General features: G+C 40.5%; 1 protein-coding gene across 14 annotated transcripts in view; it reads right to left on the bottom strand.

Annotated features, from left to right (window-relative positions):
• LOC108928242 (SRC kinase signaling inhibitor 1-like) overlaps positions 1-14,588 on the bottom strand; it is a 151,979-nt gene that overhangs the window by 122,858 nt on the left and 14,533 nt on the right. Inside the window, exon 1 of one of the 14 annotated variants that reach the window (XM_029249219.1) lies at positions 2,577-2,623. The exons of the other annotated variants lie outside the window; for them this stretch is intronic. The gene's annotated coding sequence lies outside the window, so the exon portion shown is untranslated. Of the gene's footprint in view, positions 1-2,576; positions 2,624-14,588 lie in introns of those variants that run through there. 14 annotated transcript variants of the gene reach the window in all.

Raw genomic sequence — 14,588 nt, forward strand, 5'->3', positions numbered from 1 at the left:
CCATACGGGGTCACGGGGAACCGGAGCCTAACCCGGCAACACAGGGCGTAAGGCCAGAGGGGGAGGGGACACACCCAGGACGGGACGCCAGTCCGTCGTAAGGTACCCCAAGCGGGACTCGAACCCCAGACCCACCGGACAGCAGGACTGTGGCCCAACCCACTGCGCCACTGCACCCCCCCATGTGTATATATAATAAACAATTATACACACACACACACACACACACACACACACACACACACACACACACACACACACACACACACACACACACTTACTTTACATTCATCCATCTATTGTCGGCCACTGCTTGCCCACTGGGGGGTGCGGTGGCGCAGTGGGTTGGACCACGGTCCTGCTGTCCGGTGGGTCTGGGGTTCGAGTCCCGCTTGGGGTGCCTTGCGACGGACTGGCGTCCCGTCCTGGGTGTGTCCCCTCCCCCTCCGGCCTTACGCCCTGTGTTGCTGGGTAGGCTCCAGTTCCCCGTGACCCTGTGTGGGACAAGCGGTTCTGAAAATGTGTGTGTGTGTGCTTGTCCACTGCAGTGTTGTATACCTTGGACAGAACTGCAGTTCAACCACATACACACTCAATCACTCTCACATACACACATTACAAGCATTTTAGGGTTACCAACTCACCTGAAAGTCAGAGGAAACCCACACAAACACAAAGAGAACATGCAAGCTCCGCACTGATTGAGCTGAATTTGAATCCAGGTCCAAAACTAGAGCCCAGCTACTGTGAGGTACTGGTATCATCCACTGTGTCATCATGCCATCATCATATATAAAAGTTTGCATATGTATGTGTGTTTATTTGAAGCCAACGGGCAAAGTTGGCATTTTAAACAACACAAATGTTTATCTAATGCAACACAAATCCATCTGTTACACACATCTGTTCTCCTGAGCATCACTTGAATAGAAAAGAAATGGTGACTCAAAGCTGTACATATTCTAGTACTCGAGAAGGCTCAGCAGCCTTCTGCAAGTAGCAAGGAATGCATTGTGACACTGAGGAGAAAACAAAAGGCATACAGGATGGAAGTGTAATGGCAGGAAGGTTGGAAGACCAATGTGTTTGTTTGCACGTCCCCTAATAACGTCAATCTTCAAACACATTTTCCCAAAGATACAGATGCCTTTCCTCAAAATTATAGTAGCACTTTCCCTACTGGGATTTCCCTTCACACACTTACGAGAAAAAAGGAGAGAAAAATTTCTAATCTTTAAGTCAAATTCTAAGTTGTAAAGCAAAATATTCCAAACTTTGCAGCTGTTCAACTCTGTGTAGTGTAATAAATTAATCAGTATGAAATAAAAAGGCTTTGAATTTTCCTTTTTACATTTGTTAGCTTTTTACCAGACTGTGACCTGCAGGCACCTTTAACTCCCTGAATCATGAACCTACAACTCCATCCTTATAGCACAGATAGAATCCATTCCATTTCAGTACCGGAAGAGATTGAAGGCTTGTTGAGGGTACACCCTTGACAGGACGCCACTCCACTGCAAGGTAGCCACACACACACTTTCACATTCACACATGCTCCTACTGGACTCTATAATAATAATCCTGAACCTGTACCTATAAAGAATGCTATAACTTAGAAGCAGCAGAAAAAAAAATGAACAAAAACCTTATTCAATTATTTACAGTTACGATTTTAACCGATGCTTTTGTGTAAAGCAACTTCCAGTGTTAACCTCCTTACAATGATTTACGTATTTATAGAGCTTGGTAATCTTATTTCATTGTTTGTTTATTTCAGTATTTATAATTACTGGGGAGGAACTGAGCGCAATACAATTTTTATATTTTTGGGGGAGAAAAACATTCAGAAACAAGTTTTACCATGTACTTTTTGCTGTCCTCATAAGGAGATCCCTAAAAATCAGGCTATTACGTAAAAACATTTCACTCTGCATCTTGTCTCTATCCATGTTTTATGCATTGTTCAGCTAAAATTCACAACTACCTGTTTATGCTTTTGAGAATGGTAAAATATTCAGGCGTTTCTCTGCCTCAGCTAGAACAGGATGCATCAAAGGCACAAAGTTTCCAGGAAATAATACTCTACCTATTTTTTAGAAGTGCCCCCAGAATCCTATCGCATTCCTTTAGAGTAAGTAATGCTAAACAATTTCCTTTTGCCACAGTCAAATTTTAAAGCAGAGGACATAAATGTAAATGAAATTTGTTCACACAATCAAAATGTTTTTGAATTTTTGCTTCCACAACGAGGAGAACATTTTCATGGCTTTTGAAAATCACAGTGATATTCATATCCTGGAGGAAAAAAGCAACATTATAAAGCTTTGTAAACAAATACAGAGATGTGATAATCTGTTGGAAACCCTATGCTTGTTTTAATATTCAAAAAACTGGACTACGCATTACTATCAGAGGAAACCAAAGCTGCAGCACCGCACCTCCAGGCATTTGTACCTAGCATGTTTTTTGTTTCCCCCTGAAATTATTACAAAATTTCTGCCAACATTGCAATAAATTGTCCATTTATTTATCATTACATTACTGAAATGTTGCCCAATGTTGTGAAAGTGTCCTACCTGGATGTCATGTAGCGATATGTATGGTTGTAGAGGACATGGCACTCCCTCTCTTTCCCTAACCGCTGGTTCAAGTCTTGGTCGTGGCAGTTCAGAGCCTATTTTGGAAGCACAGGGCACAAAGTGATGTCAGTCTATTGCGGCGAAGACACGGTCATATTACTTAATTGTTTAAAGCTCAAGTTTAAATAACTACCCTTAAAATAATTACAGATGCTCCTCGACTTACGAAGGTTTACGATAGTGAGCTGGCGAAAGACATTCAGCAGAAACCATACTTCGAATTTTGATTCTTTCCCGGGCAAGCGATATGTGGTGCGATACTCTGTCGCGATGCTGGGCAGCAACAGCGATGTGGTGTGTATTAGGTGTATTAAATCCATTTTCGATTTACGATATTTTTGACTCATGATGTGTTTCGTGGAACGTAACCCCATCGTAAGCCGGGGACCACCTCTATAAACAGCTAAAAGTCATTTGAAATGCAAGCATCAGCTATTATTATAACAGCAATTCACTCATGTTTTTTGCTGACTTTGCTAAAATAGTGTCAAGTGGTCCCAGAATATCCATTCAGTCTCCTGTAATCAAATTGACCTTTCTTACATAATGATACAACAATAACATAAAATGGTGTTTTTTTTGCAAACAAATGCTCAGATTTCTACAGGCACATCTCACTCCTGCTTCATCCAGATTCAGTGCTTTTGTCTACATAGGTACTTGCCCGTTTGTCCTTGAAACACCATCACTTTTGCTCTAAAGTGAATTCCACTGTACATATACATGCAGAAGATAGTGACAGTCTCATGTGTGCTTTGGTTGAGTGTTGCAACAATGAGCTTTGAGCAGGCATTCTTACAATCAGAAAATGTTACTGTCTTTTACTGTAATTACATGCTCAGTGGAAATGAATGTTATAGAGATCACAGCGGTGGGCACTATGAATTGACATTCTTCGCGAGCAATGCAAGTGCGGGTGAAGAAAAGTAAGGCAGTAAGAGAAAAAGACACTGACACATGCAGACATGAGTGTCCTTTCCTGGTGATATAGTACTTTTAACTCTGCCGTCATTCATAATGTATCTACCGAGAGACATGGGGTCAGTGCAGATAAGTCATAATTACTGCTTTGATAGAAGCTGAAAAACAGCAGAAAAAATACTGCAGACACGAGCCATCGCGAGCCCCTCTGCAGAAGCAAACCAAGCCTCCCACTGCCCTTTCACATATAATGATTCTAGAACCAGAGTAATCATTATTACACTTCAGTATTTACTGATCCAGTTTAGATTCAAAGACACAAATGCAGTTCCTTCCCCTTGGATTTAGACATGAATCCCTCTAATTCAGTTCCTTATTAATAGTCTCTGGTCAATTGACTGGTTATTGCCGAAATATTAAAATAAAAAAAAAAAAAAAAAAACTGGCAACTACAGATGCATTTGTGTCATTTAGGAGGTTTTACGAAGGAACAGGGACTATAACATGGCTCAAGTGTCAGCAGTCAGGTACAGACCTGCAGTGGTGAGTAGTGAGGATGTTTCTCCTCCAAGAAGCACACTGCATCTCACAAGCACCAACCACAATCGCTAAAGCAAAATGATTTACGAAGGACCAAGGGAAGACAACAACGTGCCATGGCAACAGATTTGTGTTCCTGAGCACATCTGCACAGGTCTTAAAAGAATTCACCAAAGGGTCAAAAATAGAGCATGCACACCTTAAGCAATGTCTTAAACAAGGGGAGAAAACCAAGCTAGAACGACTGGAAGGTAAGCACTGAGGAAACGCAAATAAAGAACAAGACTCGGTGCATGGTGCTATGGGAATGTAGGACTGAGCCTAAATCTGACTGATACCTTTATGTTGTCAGAAAGAAAAAAATCAATACTGCATTTCAGGCCCCCTGGAGATCACTGGCAGAAGCGGCTCTTTCCTCCTCTCCTCTGCCCTGAACTGCTGTTTTCACCACCTGCATCAGAACTGCAGCTCCTGCGTTTCTCATACTGCGGGTAATTCAGTGACTGCATGGAAATCGTGTGTAGAAGGGTGAAAAGTGTTCATAATATCACACCCACACACGCATTAACTGAAACTGCTTGTCCCAAGCAGAACTGCGGTGAGCTGGAGCCTAACCCTGAAACACAGGGCGCAAGGCCGGAGGGGGAGGGGACACACCCAGGACGGGACGCCAGTCCATCACAAGGCACCCCGAGCAGGACTCAAACTCCAGACCCACCAGATAGCAGGCACAGGCCAAACCCACTGCGCCACCACACCCTTCATAATATCAGTTATTTTAAATATATTTATTTTATTATGGATTCTTTCATCTACCATGAGCTATCTCTAATATTTACACATTTAAAATAAAATGCTGATGGCTATTCCCTATTAAGTGTTACAATCATTTAAGTGTTGCAGATATTTTTTCCTCAATATTAAATTTACATTATTTTTAATCCTAAATCAGTCCCACACAGCTCTCGTACAAATTGTATACAACTAAATGACCAGCTTGAGTTCACATAAGAGAAACTGCTAAGCTGATTTGGTTCTGTTATTTTCTGAAAAACCATAAAACTGCACACGGGTGGCAACGGCGGCACAGCGGGTAGTGTTGCCACCTCACAGCTCTTGAGCTAGTTGGGTGTAGGTTTAAATCCGACTTAGTATGTGCGTGTGTGTGGCTACTCTGATGGGCTGGTATCCTGTCTAGGGTGTACTCCGCAGCCAAGCACTCCATGATTCGGGGGAAAGCTCTGGACTACTGTGACGCTAACCAGGACAAGCGGTCATTTAAAATAACTGAAAAAATACAGTACATTTCATTAACGACTAATTAAAAGTATTAGCAGGTTAACCCCTGGCCAAGACGAGCAAGAAAACAAATAAAGATCAAGTCTCAAAAGGGCATTTCCTTTGCCTCTGTGCACAAGACACACATCACTTTTGAAGCTGTTGTACCTGTACACAAGGAATATTTCTGCGAATTCACCCATCTGAATAAATGTAATTCCTTTTGGTTTAGAGCATCTGCTAACAAAATTAATCATTTAACATTCAACATTAAATGTTTTAAATAATAGAACTTTTACAGACACATATGCATTAATATATAATAAGAATTTATTTGAAAGTATGTCCCTTAAGACAAACAAAGCCCACTTCACAGGTCTATTTTAAAGCTCTCTTAACAATTCTTCCTAAAAAAATAGCAATTGCCACAGAAATCTGAGTGGTGTTTTACATGGTCAAAACACTGAAAACAATGAATGAAACAAACTTCCATTATGAGCTAAATCACATTCCTAAAGGGAGCAAAAAGTCAATCATTAAGTTGAACTGTAAATATGTCAGCTGCAAAACACCTCTGAGAGTTATAACTTTTAAAATGAACTTCATGGTGGCAAAATGTCTAATGTGGCAGCAAGGATCAATGCCAAAAATCAGGACATCACACGCCAAACAAGAAAAAACTCTGGGGGGAAAAAAACAGTGATCTGTAGTGAAAATTCACCCGAATGGGATAGACAAGAACTTAACAGGATCATTCTAGTATACCAAAAAACAAGACTGTTAAAATCAATACAAAATTGGATCAACAACTCCGTGACTCGGTCAAAAAGAAACGTTTAGAGCTGGTACTTACATGAGATCTGCCGTTCAGAAATTGTGATGAAGGGCAGTGTGCAAAACCATAAAACCTTGGGTAAAAACATTAAAACCCGCACCACTGAGGAGCACAAAAATCTAAATAGTCTCCTGCCACCTTACGAAAGTAATGTGTTCCTGAAAAACCTTTCATAAGGTAAATTCAGAAAAATCAAAGACAAAATTACCATAAGTTTCAATGGTAAAAATTATTATGCCTTCCTGGGCCTCAAAACCACAACCCATTTATGCTTAAATATTACCAAATCTGGAGGGTGCGGAGGGTTTGTCTGGGGCCTGCTCTCTGGTGGGTCTAAGATTTGAGTCCTGCTTGGGGTGTCTTGGGATGGACTGGCGTCCTGTCCTAGGTGTCCCCCCTCCCCTTCCAGCCTTGTGCCCTGTGTTGCCGGGTTAGGCTCCGGCTCGCCGCGACCCCACTCGGGACAAGTGGTTGCAGACATTGTGTGTGTGTGTGTGTGTGTGTGTGTGTGTTATCAAATCCTGTTAAATTGGACAATAACCAACCTAACAGGTGAAAGGTCTGTCTGAACTTTGTATGTTCTCTGGTTTCCTCCCAAAGACATGTTTTTCAGATGTACTGATGGCTGTAAATTGGCTGTATTGTGTGTGTATCCGTTACTTTGCTCTGGTATACAGCTGGGTGAATGACTGTAGGGAGTTTAATGATCGGTGTTTCTTGTACTGTAAGTCATCGTCATCTTAATTATAATTTGCTTCGGAGAAGCGCATTTTCTAAATGTTTTAATGTAAACGTGTCACTGCTCAGCTGTCAGGAAGTGAGTGAAATCCCAATTCAGTCCATGTAAATGCAAAAACACCTTGTAAGCAGAAGTAGGGGCATTAAGTGAGTCTCCCTGTAAAGTCAAATTCTGGTAATTTGAAAGGGTGTATCTCAAAGGATGACTATATAGCTTTTTGACTCATCTATTACTCTTTTCCTTCACCAATACAGGTTTATGTTTATGATACCAAACATGCCAATGGCTCTCTAATGGCCTCGGAAGTTTCCTCATGCAGTCAGACAACTGCTTTGAATGGTTGTTAAGCGACATATGGAACACAAAATTATTTTGAAGTTTCCGTGTGCATGTTATGATACAAATATTGTTTCCTCATTACGTCCAGATATTTCATATACACATTAAACAGATTCAAAAGTGATTTCATGAACACCTTGATGAAGTCAAATGCATTCCATGGACCTCCCAGTTACTAGATCTAAACTTTATAGGAACTTTTTGGTAAAATCTCAAATGCAGAATGTAAATAAGTTTTCCACATCCTTTGTCCTTGAACGCTTTTTTTCTTGAAGAACAGTACAGTCAATAACAGTTCATAACACATATGAAAACATTACACTGGTGACTGAAGCTGCTATTAAGGTAAATAACTGTAGTTTCTTAATATTCATATAATGTTCCATCATTTTATCCATATTCCACATATAAAATATCCTGATTCTATATATTTGGATGTGTGTATGTACAAGTTATTAAACAACTGTAAGAACATAAGATTACTGTAATATTACTCATTTGCTTTGTCTAATTATGCAAATAAAACTCTTTCACCAAGGTTTCATACAAAACATGGTTTGAGCGAGATGTGTGATGACCAGTTTCAATAAGGTTTGAATCACTATGTTATTAAAGCTTTTTAAAGAAGTAACAAACCAGGGAACTACAATAAAAACAAGATGATACCAAAATAGCTCCTCACGCTGTGTACAACTTACAGCGGGCTATGGGGTGTTGTCGTAGCTTACAGCTGAGAAACTTAAATCTAAAAATATTCATTCAAATACATAAATTACAAATATTTATGAAATTCCATCATCAGTGGTACATTACCTCTCAGCACACATGATGATTATTGCAATGTAGTATAAAACAGGCCAGAAGTTGCCATTTCATAAAAATATGTGGCCAACTCGATTTAGCCGAACCAACTTATTATGTTATACTGTAAATGTTTCCAAAATATTTCTCACATCAAAATAAATGTACTTAGCATAAATTTTCTGTTTTCTGTCTAGGTCAGGGATAGTATATATTTGATTTTGAATGTCAGCAGACTTTTGAAATAAATTATATGAGAAAAAAAATTTTTCAGGAACTGTGCAGCACTTTCTTTGGTTGACTTGCCACAGAAATTATCAGAAAAAAAAAAAGTCGACTACCCTTGGTACAAAATACACTGGATGAAATCTTCTAAATTCTTCAGCTAGATATCTGTAAGACAAAAAGGGATGGCACAGCGAGTAGTGCTGCTGCTGTCTCACAGTGCGTGGGTGGTGTGGGAGGACATGGGTTTGAGCCCCACTCAGTCTATGTGAAGTTTGCATGTTCTCCCTGTGTCTGTGTGAGTTTCCTCTCGCAGTCCAAAGACATGCTATTCAGGTTCACCCATAGTGTGTGAGTAGCAGAGAGAGTGTGTTCCACTGATGTATGGATAAGTGACCCAGTGCAAGTAGAGTATCTAGCAGCGTAAGTCACCCTGGTGAATAAGGTGTGTGGACTGATAACACTACATAGAGTTTGTTGGAAGTTGCTTTAGAGCAAAGCTTCTGATAAATCTAAAAATGCAAAAGCTGCAGAGCTGTAACTTCTCATGAAATTCTGTAATTTATTACTGGCGCATAACTTAAATGAAGCACTAGAGCTGTGCGGAAGAATTGTTTCGGACAATCCTTGCCTGGTATCCAGACAATCCAGCCTGGTAATTTCAGGCTGACAACGTCTGCAGGATTATTTCAGATGTACTCATGTAGCAGACAAAGTATAACTTCCACTTTTGAATCTCAGTATTATTCTACATTTGTACACTCTCTTACACTGTATTAGAGCATTAATTGCAACTTCCTCATGTTTTAAAGATGAAGAATTATATAAATGGGCCATATGGTAATTTGACAAATGTGTTCAAAACCACATTTTTCAGTATTGAAATATGATAGACAGTAGAATTGTAAGAAAGGTTGTACTTAAAAAAATTTGAACTGTATAATAAGGGACTGCAATAATGTGACACTTTTCTCATACTCAAAGCACTTGACATTATTTATGGACAGCATCTCACCTCTCATCACTACCACGTATGCGTAAAGCCCACCAAGGTGATCTAGAGAAATAGCAAAGTTCAGTATACCGTAATGCTTATGGTGCCCATAATGTGTACTTTCAGTTTTCAAAGATTACTCTTGGTCTTGGCAACTGGACCCTTCAGGCAGAAAAGGCTAAACTAACAATGCAAAGCGTCAAATACAAAATTTTGGCCAAATATGTTTTTTCTTTATTTTCATAATAGAGTCTTTTTGGCAGCCAATTGTATTCCCAGTGTCTCCAGAAAGCAGAAATAAACATCCCAACAATACTGTTTTACTCTCCCACTGCAGTGGATTTCAAAGCTGGGGTGACAGATGCAGATTTAGATGCATCCGTAGGCCATGTAACTAAAGATAAAAATACACTGAAAAAAGGAAGGAAAAAAAAAAAAAAAAAAAACTTCTGAGCATACTCCAGTTTACCCATTATATGTGTTTTATGAAGTGAGACTAGAACGACAAATTCTAAACACATTAGAATTCCATATCTACAAACGTGTATAGTAATACAGAATATTCTGTGCCCGGTGATTTCAAAAGAGAATTATGAAAACCAATACCTAATTAAGGGAGAAAATACCAGGGCTGTGGATTCAGTACACAAAACCTTCGACTCCGACTCCAGTAACCCAATAATCGCTTCCGACTCCGACTGCACAGGAGTGTCCAAAAGTTACACATTATTTTGGGGGTTGACTTTTCGGGCGAATGCAAGTTAAACTTATACAGGTGGTTCCCAATTTATGATGGTTCAACTTACGATTTTTTCGACTTTACGATGGTGAGCTGGCGATAGACATTCAGTAGAATATACACAAGCAGAGGTGTGTATTAATTGCATTTTCAACTTATGATGGGTTTCGCAAAACATAACCCCATCGTAAGTCAGGGATCACCTGTATTACACCTCTAATTTTTGGGGGTCAACTTATACGCCGGCATATACGGTACATTTAGACGGAGTTGGTACATTTTTACCGACTCTAACTCAATAATTGCTTCCAACTCCACAGCACTGGAAAACACTGTCTTTATTCCCCTATCACAGGCCCCACTGTGGATGCTGTGCAATGTAACAATGGTGGGGAATAGATGTCTGCATAAGAGCATCCCAGAGACCCCTCAACCTGAGACCTGGGCTGAGCTGTGATAGCACATAAGAGACCTTTTCCCCTCTGAGCACCTGTTCCTGATTTCAGCAGTCACAGTCCCCACTGAACCAGACACACATGATCAGAACCTAAAGGCCTAGGAACCTTTAAACTGCAGGGTTCGACACTGTCAATCACCAGATTCTACTCTCTTCTCCTAGTCAGCTTTGGATCAAAGGAACAGCACTGAGATGATTTGAGTCCTACCTATCTGACAGATCCTATCAAGTGATCTGGCGGGGCTATCGTTCTTCTCAAATGGTGTCCCGCAAGGCTCGGTACTGGGTCCTCTGCTCTTCTCAATGTACACCTCCTCCCTTGGCCCTGTCATTGCCTCCCATTGATTCAAATACCACTGCTACACTGATGACACCCAGCTCTTCCTCTCCTTTCCACCTGGAGCATCAGACATTTCCGTGCACATTGCTGCCTGCCTGTTGGACACCTCTGCATGGATGTCTGATCACCACCTACAACTCAAGCTCTCCTAAACAGAGATCCTACACCTCGTAACTGGCCTGTCTTCCTGTCATGATCTCTCAATCAAACTGGACAACTCACTCATTTTCCCTACCTCCTCGGCTAATAGTCTGGGATTGATGATTGACTCAAGCCTATCTTTCTCTCAGCAAATCGAAGCCAGAACCCAGACCTGCAGATACATCTTGCATAACATCCTCAGGAACTGTCCTTACATCACAACCGACTCTGTGCAACTACTTGTCCAAGCCATGGTGACATCCCGTCTGGACTACTGAAACTCTCTCATGTGGCCTTCCTGCTAGTGCCATCAAACCTCTGCAGCTGATACGGAACGCTGCTGCACAAGTTGGATTTGACTTGCTGAAGCGTTTGCATGCATCTCCTCGCTCACACTCTGCCACATCTGCCCGCTTGGTGGTCCCACGCAGGAAAGGTAAGCCACGGAGGTTCTCTGTTCTGGGTCCGTTGTGGTGGAACGACCTCCCCCTCTTGCTGAGAACTGCTGAATTTTTGTCCACATTTAAAAAGGGTCTTAAAACTCATCTCTTCCAGACTCACTTCGCCACGATCTCTTAAGTTCATGTAAGGTATAAATGTTCATGCCCGTAAAGTATACATGTTCACGATCATGCTCGGATCAGTCCTTCACAGAACCACTCCTGCAATGTAACGTAAACGTTTATATGCATCAAATAAATAAATAAATAAATAAATAATAAATAAATAAACAAACTACTATCAAGGTGATTACAAATCGGCGATATTCTGGTAAAGTTTAATGCAGCTACTTGTGTCATGAATGTACATCCCTTTGGAGAAAAACGGCTGCTAAATGAAAAAATGTAAATGTAAATATAAACTGGACCTGGAAAAGAAATCACCATAGCTTAAAACCAACACCAGCACACTACAGATACGCTGAGCATAGTCTGAACCCACTCATGGTGGTCCAGGCCCAACAGTTTCAGCCCAGTCATACTACTGTGGTTCCTCTAAACCATTCTTGGTCTGATTAAAAAAATAAGAAAAATCAAAGGGCACTTGAAAAGCAACAGAAGAGGATCAGTACCACACTGAAGAATCGCAAAGGTCTCAGTGTAATGAAGTGTTAGCCAGTTAATTTGCACAGCCCCCCACAACAGTGACTATCTGGTATCCTGTTGTGCATAAATGGCCTAAAACAAATTAAGAAATTGGATGGTTCTTTATAAACTGTGTTATATGTCATTATGAATGAAAAGATAATGACTGAGTAATCTTGTTTGGCCCTTTGGACCTCTGGTGATGAAAAGCAATAAACCAGACTGCAAAGCATCACTTTCCATTATTGTGGCTGAGCTGACACTTTCTTTGGAGCACTTCAGCTTTCTCAAGGGTACGAGACAAGGGACTTTCTTGGGACTTGGACTGGAAACCTTTAGGTTACACATTTGTACTCTAAATCCTTGCAACCTACTCCTTCTAGTATGGGATTGTAGTTTTATAACTTCAATACACTGCCAGTATAATTTGCTTTTGTCTGAGAACTTTGGAATTTTGGAAAATTTAGATAAGGAGATGCAGAGAGTGCAGCAGGGCAGAACACAGGATAGACGGATAATTTGATTTCGGCTCTTGTCTCTCTCCCCTCCACTATGTTGGGAAAAGAATAACTAGACAGTTACTGATGGGTTTATTCATAACCAGTGTGTTTATGCAGAACTGCTTCTCCCCAATTTGCTGTATCAGCCCACGTGTGCCACACACACACCTGCACATGTAATCCTTTTTATAACAGGTTTAACCACACAAATTTGTATCAAAGTCCTCCACATTCACACAAAATTTAAAATTAAATTTATACAATTCAATTTAGTTCAACATAATTGATACAATTCAACACTGAAAGCATTCAAAAGTGTCTGAGTTCCAGAATGTATCTCCACACACACACACACACACACACACACACACACACACACACACACACAAATACTAAAAATGTCCTGCTCTGCTTTTGTAAGTTATGTACTGAAGGGAATAAGGCTAGCTTTGAAGCCAAAGAAGGTAAGGCATTCTTCTTTCATTTTTTAAGGCTATAATTTGGTTAACAGACTGGGGTCTCACTTGATGTGTTTTTCCAAGTCGCTACAATAAATTCTTAATGCCTTTGCATCAGTGCCAATAACTTTGAGTAAAGCGCTTCAGACAACATCGTCAACTACATCAGCATCAATAAAATCATGAATGAAGTGAAAAAGAGACGATGGAGGTGGTTGGGACACGTGCTACGGATGAGCAAGGCCAGGCATCCACATATTGCCCTCAGATGCAAACCACCAGCAAAGAGAAAGACAGGCAGACCCCTGGGCACATGGAGGAGAACTACCGAGAAGATGTAAGCGATATGCAAGACCCGGAATGAAGTCACCCGGGTCGCTCAAGACCGAGATGGATGGAGAAGACTAGTCAGCGCTTTATGCTCCAGTTGGAGTGATGAGGATTAACTAACTAAAGCACTTCAGAGTACTGACATAGCTGTGGGTATGAAAGTCTAACGTCACTTCTTAATGCCTTGTACAAGAACAACCAACACAAGATACGGGGTTAAGAGCTAACTCCAATGTCACTTTGTTTGCGTGCTTATATCGCTTGCACATGGCCTTGCAGTTCATATGAGAGTCCCATTGATCCTCTTATTTGTGAGTTGCTGGGGGCTGACTAAGTGCTTCCCAATCGCAATATGTTGCAAATAACATCAGTATTTTTCAGCCGCATGCTGTTTGTGTCACCTTTTGCTACTCTTTGGTGTCCAAACACTATGTGAAACAAAAATATGCTCCTTCATCGTTAAACACAGCTTTTTTTAGGTTACTACATCTTCACTTGCTCGTCAGTGAAGAGCTTTGTCTCCCAGGGCCAGAGCTGTGTGAGCGGCTGATCTAAATCAGGAAAAACCCAAAACTGACACAGATAAGGCCATAAGGGCAAACAAGAAAGATGGCCACTGCAACATGTCAGGAACCCTGATGCATTTAAAGTAATATCTGAAACAATAGCCTAAATGTGATCCTACTGAATCCTACTCAGCGAAGAACACATTAGATTGTTAAAAACCAATTTATTTACACAGTAGCTTTATTGTTAATTATAGTTGAGCCTTCCATTTTCAGACTATTTGAAGGCACAGTCCACTATAGCTTACTGTACAAGCTAATTCTTTATTTGCAGTTTTGATCAATAAACACCTGTGTAAATTTATGCTGTATTACCATAGTACAGTGTAAATGACATAAACATGGGGGCAGCAGGTAGTGTAGTGGTTAAAGCTGCTACTTTGCACTCAAAAGACCAGCATCAAACTCCATGACCTGCTACAGGACCACTAAGGAAAGGTACGCACCCTGAATTGTTCCAGTAAAAATTAAAGCTCATACCAAGCTGCATGAATTTATAAGTCACTGTAAGCAGCACAACATTAATGTCACTTTAGTGAAAAGTATCAGCTGAATAAATAACACCAAAGATAATATTTGAAAAATGACAGGATTAATTGTAAACATTCATGATAATAGTAACTAATGAAAACTTCTCAACTTATATGACACGGACCAAAGA

The sequence above is a fragment of the Scleropages formosus genome, chromosome 25, assembly GCF_900964775.1.
Source record: "Scleropages formosus chromosome 25, fSclFor1.1, whole genome shotgun sequence".
Lineage (NCBI taxonomy): Eukaryota > Metazoa > Chordata > Actinopteri > Osteoglossiformes > Osteoglossidae > Scleropages > Scleropages formosus.